Genomic DNA, 11,657 nt, shown 5'->3' with positions numbered 1-11,657 from the left:
GCCAAAGGATTGAGGCCTTTGAATTGTGGTGCTGGAGGAGACTCCTGTGATTCTCTTGGACTGCAAGGCGATCAAACCGGTCAGTCCTAGAGACCCTGACTGCTCTTTAGAAGGCCAAATCCTGAAGATGAAACTCAAATACTTTGGCCACCTAATGAGAAGGAAGGAGTCCCTGGAGAAGAGCCTAATGCTGGGAACAATTGAGGGTAAAAGAAGAAGGGGACGGCCGAGGATGAGGTGGCTGGATGGAGTCACTGAAGCAGTTGGTGTGAGCTTGAGTGGACCCGGGGGATGGCGGAGGACAGGAAGGCCTGGAGGAATGTTGTCCATGGGGTTGTGATGGGTTGGACACGACTTCACGACTAACAACAACAAGTCACATGCACCAATGCAGAGTTTGAAGTTAATTAATTAATTTATTATTTAGAGGTTTTGTATGCCGTCCCATCGCTTATAGCTTAAGTTTCCAGATAATCTTAGCACAATAGCATCCTGATGTCTTTAAGCATGACATAAATTTTCTAAACCTATCAGAAATACTGAGAATCACAGTATGGAAAATATTACTGATTGCTTTATTGGCGTGTCAGTTGAGTAGACCTCTTTGCAGTTTGGATCCTGTTTAAACAGGCAAATGTGTCTGATGGAGGAACCATTCAGGAAATCTGGTTGGACAACTACACTCCAGGGGCTTGCCTCCGTGGGACTAGATGCTTAGGTGGGGCCTTTCAGAAACAAATGGGCACCATTGTTTCAGTTTTATTGTGGCTTCTTTATAATATCAGCCTCCAGCAGCTGCTCAGTCCAGCTAAGAATTCCATCTTCTCAAAGTAACAGCAGCTCTACAGTGACCTGGCTTGGAAATCTGCACCCTCTGCTTTCTGAGAAAGGGTGCAGATTTGACTTTTAACACAAAGGCACTTAAGCAACCCTTTTCCATCAGGTTGTATCTGCATTTTCCCAAAAAAAGGCAACAAAACCGTTTTTATTACCCATCCTTTTAAGAATTACAAATTTTAATTAGTTTTAACATCCATTTTTTGTTTTTGCCTTTGTTTCTGATTTTGATTTGGACTTTGCTGAGATTATGTTTTTGCTGTTTACAGGGGTTATTTGTTGTTGTTATTAATTGACATAATTGACATAAATACAGAAAAATGATCAGGAGGCTGCAGCAGCTCCTCTGTGAGGACAGGCAACAACAATGGAATTGTTCAGTTTAGGGGGAAAAAAACAAGTACAGGGAGACATGATAGAGGTACTTAAGGCCTGTAATGGGAGAGGGAGACATTTTGCTCCTTTCCCCAAGGGGGTCATTCTGTGAAGCTTATTGGGAGGAAGCTTAGGAGAGATGAAAGGAAGTCCTTCATCCCAGAGAGTTCGGTTAAACTATGGAATCCGCTGCCACAGGAAGTGGCGATGGCTGTCAATCTGGATGGCTTAAAGGGGTCTGGACAGATGCCTGAGGGAGGAGGCTCTCCGTGGCTACCAGCCCTGCTGGCCATGAGCTCCCTCCTTCCCCAGAGGCGGCCTGCCTGCACACGCCCGTTGCTGAGGATCTTGGGCAGGCGGAGGTCTTGCACCCTCCTGCTTGGGGGATCCTGTGGGCAGCTGGTTTGCCTCCGTGTGCCTGGAGTGCTGGACGAGATGGACCCTTGGCCTGATCCAGTAGGGCTTTTACAGGTAAGGCAACCAGAACTGAGCACAATATTCCAAGTGTGGTCGCACCAAAGATTTATATAAGGGGAGTAAGATCTTGGCAGCTTTATTTCCTATCCCATTCCTAATTATGCCTAGCATGGAGTTTGCCTTTTCCACAGCAGCCATGCACAGGGTGTTGGGACAATTCAGCTAAATCCTGGCAGAGAAGGGATGCTGATGTGTCTTTGTGCTATAAACCTTTTTACACCCCTTTTTCAAACGATACCATCAAGAAAAAGGTATCAACTCCATCCCAGAGTGATAAAAGAGCTAGCGGAGGAACTTTCAGAACCACTGGCTGTTATTTTCAATGAATCTTGGAAAACAGGTGAAGTGCCAGACGACTGGAGAAGGGCTAATTCTGTCCCCACCTTCAAAAAGGGGGAAAAAGATGAACCTGGGAACTATAGATCAGTTAGTCTGACATCAATCCCTGGAAAAATTCTGGAAAAATATTTTAAAATCCATCTGCAAGCATCTTGAAGAAAATGCAGTGGTTAACAGAAGCCAACTTGGATTTATCAAAAATAAATCCTGTCAGACTAATTTAATCTCATTTTTTGACTGGGTAACCTCCCAAATGGACAAAGGGAACACTGTGGACATAATCTACCTAAACTTTAGCAAAGCTTTCGACATAGCAAAAACTGAACTAGATAGAAAAACTATTTGTTGTTGCTGTTAGTCATGAAGTCATGTCTGACCCATTGTGACCCCATGGACAACACTCCTCCAGGCCTTCCTGTCCTCCGCCATCCCCCGGAGTCCACTCAAGCTCACACCAACTGCCTCAGTGACTCCGTCTAGCCACCTCACCCTCTGCCCTCCCCTTCTTTTGCCATCTATTGTTTCCAGCATTAGACTCTTCTCCAGGGAGTCCTTCCTTCTCATTAGGAGGCCAAAGTATTTGAGTTTCATCTTCAGTATCTGGCCTTCTAAAGAGCTGTCAGGGTTTATCTCCTCTAGGACTGACCGGTTTGATCACCTTGCAGTCCAAGGAATTCAAAGGCCTCAATTCTTCGGTGCTCAGCCTTCCTTATGGTGCAGCTTTCACAGCCATACATTGCAACTGGGAAAACCATAGCCTTGACTAAACGCACTTTTGTTGGCAGGCTGATGTCTCTGCTTTTTAGTATGCTGTCTAGATTTGCCATAGCTTTCCTCCTCAGGAGCAAGCGTCTTTTAATTTCTTGGCTGCAGTCCCCGTCTGCAGTGATCTTGGAGCGCAGGAAAATAAAATCTGTCGCTACCTCCATTTCTTTCCATCTATTTGCCAGGGAGTGAGAGGACTGGATGCCATAATCAGAAAAACTATTAGGTGATCCAAAATTGGCTGCTAAATCGGACACAAAGAGTGCTCATCAAAGGCACCTTCTCAAATTGGAGGGAGGTAACTAGTGGGGTGCCAGAGGGTTCAGTCCTGGGCCCAGTGCTCTTCAACATCCTTATTAATGATTTGGATGAGAAAGTACAAGGAAAAATAATCAAATTCTCAGATGATACAAAACTGAGTGGAATAGCAATCACCCTAGAAGACAGAATAAAGATCCAGGGTGATCTTGATAACTTGAACACTGGGCTGAAAGCAGCAGAATGAGATTCAATAAGGACAAGTGCCAAGTCCTCCACTGAGGAAAAAGAAACCAAAGGCATTGATACACGATGGGGACTACGTGGCTCAACAGAACTGAAAAAGATCTTGGAGTAATTGTGGACAATAGGCTAAACATGAGCCAACAATGCAATGCAGCTGCCAAAAGGTCAAATGCTATTTTGGGAAGTATTACTTCCAAATCACAAGAAGTAGTAGTTCCGCTATACTCCTCACTAGTCAGACCTCACCTGGAATACTGTGTCCAGTTCTGGGCAGCAAGATTTAAGAAACATGCAGAAAATTTGGAAAGGATCCAGAGGAGGGCAACAAAAATGATCCAGGGTTTGGAAACACTGCCCTGTGAGGAGGGACTGAGGGAACTGGGCATGTTCAGCCTTGAGAAGACTGAGGGGGGACATGATATCCCTCTAGAGATACCTCAAGGGCTGTCACAAAGAGGAAGGTCAAGGTCTCTTCTTGCTAATGCCAGAGCGTAGGACTCGGAATAATTAATTCAAGTTGTGACAACCCAGATTCAGGCTGGACATCAGGAAAAGCTTCCTCACCGTTAGAGCAATACGCCAGTGAAACCAGCTGCCTGGAGAGGTGGTGAGCATTCCCATACTGGAGGTAAACAGAAACTGGACAGTCATTTGATGGTGTGAATTGGTGACCTGTGTAACGTTCAGTCACCTGAGTCCCCACCTCGGAGCAGCTGGTGGGGACCTTTCTCCCACTATGTTCCCTGAACCCCAAACTCCCAGGGCCAAACACTGGATTCAGCACATGACAAACCAAGCTTGGGAACAAAACAGGTTTATTTTTTAAAAATAGACAAAACAGGGTCTTAAAACACGACGACACACAACATGCAAGGGTTGAGAAGGGAACGGGGCATTGGAGAGCGGCAGCTTCACTGGATCGACTCCAGCCAGCTCCCCACAAGACTGCCAGGCTGGCCGGCCTCTTCAGACTAGAAACAGCAAGCTAGCTGTCCCTACCACCAACACAATATGCAATATCCACGGAGCAGAACTTCTCGAAAGAGCCTCCAGCAGCAACAGGAGGAACCCAGATCTCCCTTAGTTCCCCGTTTTTGTCTCATCAGATCAAACAGAGGACCCATGGGGTGACCTCTCTGACAATACCCAGATGAAAATTATCTATCTTCAGGCCTGCAATTTCCGGCCTTGGGGAAGTGTGAATGGCTGTCCTCGGAAGTAATTTAGGGTCTTTTGCATTCCCATAGCTATTAAGTCTCCTGGTTTTCCTTGAGGTGCCACCTGCCAAGACAGTCCACCTTTCATGTTGAGGATTAACCCTTCAGCTCCTGGCAAACCCTGAACCGGTTCTCCGTTACAACCTGCAACAGCAGAGGGTTGGACCCACTGGCCTTCATGGCCTTCCAACTCTATCAATAGAAGTAGGAAATAGAGGTACGGCTTTACTTGACCTGATCCTAACCGACAGGGAAAACTCGAGAAACCCTGGTTTGGGAAGGGAGGTTGGCTGCCAGGCAACACGGCTTCCGCAGAAATAGGTCCTGCCAGACAAGCCTTGTGGAGTTCTACAAGGTTCGAGGTGGATCAGTTTATTTATTTAAAACATTTCTATGGGGGAACGCGGTGGATATGTAGTAGTAGGAACCTTTATTGGCCTAGCAATACAAATCTGTGTAAATCTACACAGTCCCAAAAGAGATCTCCCAAAGACAGCATTGCCAATGGGCCCTAGAGCAGAGATCTCCCACAGAAAGACTGCTGTTCTCTCCACTGTCAGCCAACTCTGTGGACAGGACAAATCAAACCTTTTCCTGGTCTGGGTTCTCATCTTGATCAAAATCGAACCAAGGTTGTTGGTGTGCAACTCCTCAAAAAGAAAGCCATCTAAAAGCACGCGGGGTACTATTTCCGTGCCTTGTCCACACCGGCAGTGCCTTCCAGTGTATGGCACCCCCTTCAATCTACCTGACCTTGCATCTTGCCCATGGATGTGGCTTACCTGGATTTCAGCAAGGCCTTTGACAAGGCTCTGTGTATGCTGGTGGAGAAATGGATGAGCTTCAGGATGCATCAGTGCAGTTCAGTGGATTAGGGCATGGTTGACAGACCACAAGCAGAGGGTAACTATGTGCAGGAAATAATCAGGGTAGCAGTCGGCGACAAGTGTAGTTCTCCGGGGCTTGGTTTCTGTTCAACCTTTTCATGAGTGACCTGGAAGAGGGGGTAACCAGTCTGCTGCTGGCAGGAGGCGGGGGTCAGACTAGATGGCTCAGGAGGCCCCTTCTGACCCACTATGTTTCTATGATGTGGGCAGGGCTGAACTCAAGTACTTCATGGACATCAAGACTGGGGAGCATTCTCACATATCCCCAGTGCTTTGTCATAGAACACACCGGAACAGAGTTCCGGCACCTTTTTTCGACAGATTTTCCAAGTTTTAAAAATAACTTTTGAAAATTTGATGTTTGGTCCACGTGGATTTGAATCGCCCTGTCGAGCGTAGCAGGTCGGCGGCAAAAACATTAAAACGGTGCATGCGGGCTGCTTGTGTGTCGAATCCGATGCATGCGTACTTCATCCACGCTGGTTGTGACGGCGCTGCTCGGCTTGTGATGGGTTGTGTGGTCGTGCGCTGAGTGCTTACTGCATGCAGCGACCGTTATGTTTCGTTACACAACTGACGTGTGTGGGTGTGTGTACAGTGATTGACTACGTGCGAAAGGTAAATAATTTCATGAGTTCTGGCACCATTTTTCTTACAAAAAAAGCACTGCATATCCCCATGCCCCACAAAACACACACAGACACAATGCAGAAGCAAAGACAGATATCCATCCTGTTCATTAAGACAGGGGTAGTTTTATTAGTAAACATTTATTTCCCTTGTATAAGTTTCCAAATTTTAAAAAAGGATTTGTAAACACTTCCTTCTTTAGGAGGGGGAGGAATAAACTGACCAATACCATGCAGAGGGAGGACTATGAGAAATATTGTCACAGAATCACAGCTGCACGCAGTTGTCACTTGGTTGGAAATTCCCACACCCTCCATGGGGCATTTATAAGGGTTCTCTGTGGTTGACATCAGGCGTGGGCCTAAAGAATGCAGGACATGGAATAACAGGCTTACATTACGGGAAGCCAAGTTCTAGCTATGTATCAGGAAAAAGCTCCTGACGGTTAACCCCAATGACCTCAGGAAGTTGTGGTCTCTCCCACACTGGAGGCATTCAAGATGCAACTGGACAGCCACTGGGAGGGATGGTTTAACTGGGAGTCCTGCACTGCGCAGGGGGTTGGGCCTGATGGCCTTCTGGCCAGTTTAGTTGATGGTGGATGGACATGTGCTGGCAGAGAGTTCCTGGGTCATTTCCCAGAATGGCTTTCTAGAAACAGATTTGCTCTTAGTGTTGTTTCCTTCTATGCTTACTCATTTTATCTTTCCAAAAAAAAAAAAAAAAAAAAACACCCCCTCTTTCCACACCTGGGACATTTGTGAGGTTTCTGTCCTCCATGACTTCTCTGGTGCCTGGTCACTATTTCTCTCTGTGAAGTTTCTCCTACACTCCACACATTTGAACAAGTTCTCTCCTGTGTGGGATTCTCTGATGATCTATCAAGTGCATTCTCCGGTTGATTTTTTTTCCAAACTCCAGACATTCATATGGCTTCTCTTCAGTATGAATTCTCTGATGAATCTTCAAGTACTCACCCCAATTGAAGAATTTTCCCCACTGAGAACATTTGTTGGGTTTCACTCCAGTATGGATTCTCTGATGTCTTGTGACTGCATCTCTAAAAGCAAAGAGCTTCCCACACACAGGGCAATCATGCAGTTTCTCTCCTGTATGAACTTGCTGAGGATTCATCAAACAGTCTCTTGGACTGATACTTTCCACACACTGGGAATGTTCATATGGGTTCCCTTCCTTTTGAATTCCTGGTTTCCCATTAGTGGTGTTGTATAACTAAAACTCTTCTCATACTTGTTAAGAGGTTTCTCATTTGTGTGGTTGCTGTTCAGAATTTCTCCTCCTTTATATTTGGAGGGCTCAGAGTTATACTCTTCCTTTAGGGTTTTCCGATGTTTATCAAGCTATGAATTTTGGGCGTTTACCTCTGACATGGGATTCTCATCATGGTCCTCCCCAGCATGTACGATACCAAATTTTGGCCTGCAGCAATACCTTTGGCCAACCTTGGAAAATGAGGGAATGCTATCACTTGTATGCTTTGTAGAATTTGAAAAGGCTGCAAGAACTTCAAGGCACCCATTCTCTTTCTCCATTGACCACTTCCTCTGGTTCTTTTTGGACTCGCATGTCTTCCCGCATTTGGCCTGTCTCCAGGATGTCCCCATAGCTCACCAGCAAGGGGCGGCATAGAAATGTTATAATAATAATAATAATAATAATAATAATAGCTCACCAGCACGGCTCTCCTAAGGAATTCCACTGACTAGGTTCCTTTACCATGGCAATCTTCCAGCTTGAACTGAATTTCCTTCCTATCACCTGAAGAAAACAGAAAATCATTTTGCCCATGTCCTGGTGACCTCTTTTCAGTTTACCTGCAGCCCTATTGGCCTCTCTCTTCCTACTAAGGTATTCTCTTTTTTGCTGCATCCATGTTTTTACTTCTATATTCTTTTCAATCTTCTTTTATCTGGAGATGCTCTTTTTAAACTGTAGAACACAAAGCACAGCTTAAAGCATTTTCAGATAAATTAGTTAAAATTGTAATTGCAAATAAGGACTTGTAATGTTATTTTTAAATGAAGGAAGATGGTTCTGAGATCTGCCAATTCCTTCACCGATTTGTGCTGCATATGAAAAATACAGCAGTGTCTTGTAGTTTGAACAACTATTAACTTCGAACGATCCAGAGGCTGAACATTAGAGTCAAGATAAAATCGCTCTGCAGTTTGAATGATGTTTCTAAGGTTGAACTGTGAGCAAAGTGAAAAAAGTGGTCACAGCAAAAGTCATTGGTTGTGCACCCAAATTGAAAAAATATATATTACAGTAAAAGACACATTGCCATTAATCCTCAAAATACTCCCTCTCGCTTTGAACACACTTATTTTTCTTGCTACTTTCTGAAGCTGCTCTGGAATTTCTCTTTCGTGTCATTAGCTGCATTGTCGCGGCTGCCTCAATGTCCTGAATCGATGCGTCTTGAATCGATTTGATTTGTCTTGGATCAATTCATCTTGACTTAAATCGATTCGGCTTGAATTGAATCGATTACTGGTGGCAGATAAATATCTTTTCCCCTAACAGGGTATCCTTTTTCCAGATTCCTATAACCTCCTTGGCTTGGTTTTAACCTTTCAGTCATTTCCTCCTCTGCAAGATCCTCCTTTCCCTTTCTATCATTCTCTGTGATCATGTCATTCTCTTTTCGCCTGCATCTTTGGTTTTTAAAATATAGACTACGCACCGCCTGAGGCTCTAATTAATTACCAGCATCCATGCAAATATGGACAAGAGACTGGATTTAAATTTTAAATGAAGGAACCCAGTTCCACTTTCCGTAAATACTAAAAGCATACAACATACGCCCGGATTAGCTGTGCTTTCGGCTCTCCTTCTGCTGGAGGGATGAAATCGACCTCCTCTCCCCATCCAAGCATCCCTTTCCACAACGGGCCGTCCCTAGGAGACGCGCGCACACGATCGCCTGCAGGCTCCTGCTCGCTCTTCCTGCTGCTCCGCGCCCGGAGCCCGGAGCCCCGGGGCCCTTTCCGGCCTCGCACTGCCCTGCTCAGCGGGAGCTCCTCCCGTGCGCCGCCGAGGCGGCTCGCCTCCAGCAGGGGCTGCGCGCCCGCCGCCCTACCGCCAGCAACGAGGGGACCGGCGCGGCGCTCGGCCGGCTGGCGGAGGGGCGGGCGGGCTTTCCCTGCGCCGTCCAGGGGCGGAGGGCGGCGGAGACCCGGGCCCAGGACGGCTCGCTGGAAGGGGGGCGGGGGCGGCTGTACTCCGGCAGATCCCACCCTTCGCGCTCCGCTTCCTGCTCCTCCTTTTCCCGTGATCGGGGGGTTCAGTGGCGGCGGTTGCGCAAGCGGAGCAATCCAGGAGAGGGCGGTCGTGTGAAGCCCGGCTTGGAGTCTGCAGCGCCGCCATTAAGCCGCCGACGGAGCAAAGAGGGAGCGAGGCCGAGAGAGGGAAGGAGCGGACCGGCCGTCTCCCGCCGCTGGCCGTCCAGGAGGGCTGTCCCGAGGGTGCCCAAGGATTCCGGGTGCACCTTCTCCCCCCGCCCGGACGGAGTCCTGTGCAGCCGCCCGACGGCACGGAGCAGCCCGGAGAGAAAAATCCAGCCAGCCGAGCGTCACACCGGCCTCCTTGTCGCTCCCGGTACGGTTGGCGAGCTCCGCCGAGCTCTGGCTGTCGCCGTCGAGGCGGAGAGCGCCACGTGGGGAGCAGGCGGGCGAGCAGGCGAGCTATCCTGGCGCCTGCAATCTCAGCCGTCCTGGGCGTCAGACCCGCCGGTGAGCACCATTCAAACCCGCCCTGAGTTCCCCGATTGATTCATCTCACAACAGCCCTGCGAGGGTGGCCGGCCGAAGTTTGGAGGCCGGGGGGAGATTCGAACCGAGGTCCAATTCTTGAATCGCTACACCATGATAGCTCCATTTGTTTATTATTGCACTGAGATCCTGCTTTTTTCCCTCTTTGCAAGGAACCCAAGGCAGCTTGTGTGGTCCCCTTTGTTCTTTTGCCTCACAACAACCCTGTGAGGTGGGGTAGGCCGAGAGTCAGAGATTGGCCCAACATCCTTCTTGGCCAAAAGGCGACTGGAACTGGGACCTCACTGCTCCCAGACCAACACTTCAAGCACTGCACCCGACTGGCTTTCTGTGCATAGGGTTGCACTTGAATTCAGTCTATGCTTGCCATAATTGCGGACTAGGGAATGGAATCGTTTCCTTGATAGAAAGCCAGGGGAGAAATTACATAAACACGAAACATGGTGTAGTGCCTAGAAAGGCAGTGTCCCAACCTCGTGCTGTCCTGATCTTTGGGACTAGAAAACCATAAATCACAGCCAGAAAAATTAGTTGTGGATAAACTCACCCAGATTGCACCAGGGACCCAAGGGCTGGGTCAGAGTGTTGGCCTGGGACTGGGGGAGACCCAGGTCACATCCGTTCTCAGCCATGAAGCTCACTGGGTGACCTTGGCTTGGTCACCTTAAAAGCTACCTTACAAGGTTGTGAGGATTAATCCAATGAGTGGGGAGAACTGTGTGTTGCTTAGACCATCTTGGGGGAAAGGTGGGTTATTTCATTTAATTAATTATGATAAGATCAGTTAGTATAAATGGAATGAGCAATATAGAATTGCCCAGTTTGTGTGCTCGTCCTCCATCTCTAATACAGATTTATTAATGGCCAACTTGGCAGGCTTGTCATAAGTTGATGTAAATTGCTCCATCTCCCCCCCGCCCCATTTGCAATATGGAGCACGAAGACAAGACGGTCCTTTTCTCCACATGTATTACAGGAAATATTTCCAGGGCAATTTTCTGACGAATTTTAAAAATAATAAAAGCCATTTATGCCTTCAAAATATTAGCCTGAAGATGCAGAAATTCTCATTTTTGCATTTGCATCTCTGTAACTGGGTGAGGTTGTTACAGGGGAGGCAGAAGAGAATCTTGGCGGCATCTGAATGATGACGGCTGCAGGAGAGTGACCTTCCTCCCACTGCCTCAGTCTTGCCGATACCCCGACCTGCGAGCAAGTCCCATTGAACTCAGTGGGGCTTACCTCTAACTAGCCATGTATAAGATGCACTGCAAGAAGTGAGAGGCAAGGCCTGCCATCTCTCAACCTCACTCCCCCATCTGCAAAATGGGTGCATTAATACCATCTTACTTGGTGGGGTGCTTGGAGGATTAAATGTACTACATAAAGACTTCACCTGCATCCCTTAGAATCCTGTCCTTTCCGGGCTCCTTTGCGTGTTCCCTTCCTGGAGCCCATTTGTGCCGCACACACATTTGTTTACTTATTTTATACTGATAATTTTAATTTTATAGTATTATGTTTGTAACTCAATGTATTTTTTGTATTTTTGTATTTAATGGTAATTTATTATGTTCTATTGTATTTCAATGTATTTTATTGTGTTGTAAGCCGCCCCGAGGCTTCGGCAAGGGGTGGCATAGAAATGTTATAATAATAATAATAATAATAATAATAATAATAATAATAATAATAATAATATACCTTGTATAAAGCACCAAGAGGCAAAAGAAAAAGAAGGGCTTAAGTTCTTCCATAAGAAGTAGTTGCTAAAAGTTGGACGTTGAGAGAAATGACTTGGTTCATCCTGGCTTCCTGCCAGAGGAGAATGT

This window comes from Varanus komodoensis, unplaced genomic scaffold, assembly GCF_004798865.1.
Source record: "Varanus komodoensis strain SLA01 unplaced genomic scaffold, ASM479886v1 scaffold151, whole genome shotgun sequence".
Lineage (NCBI taxonomy): Eukaryota > Metazoa > Chordata > Lepidosauria > Squamata > Varanidae > Varanus > Varanus komodoensis.
This window is presented reverse-complemented; position numbering follows the sequence as displayed.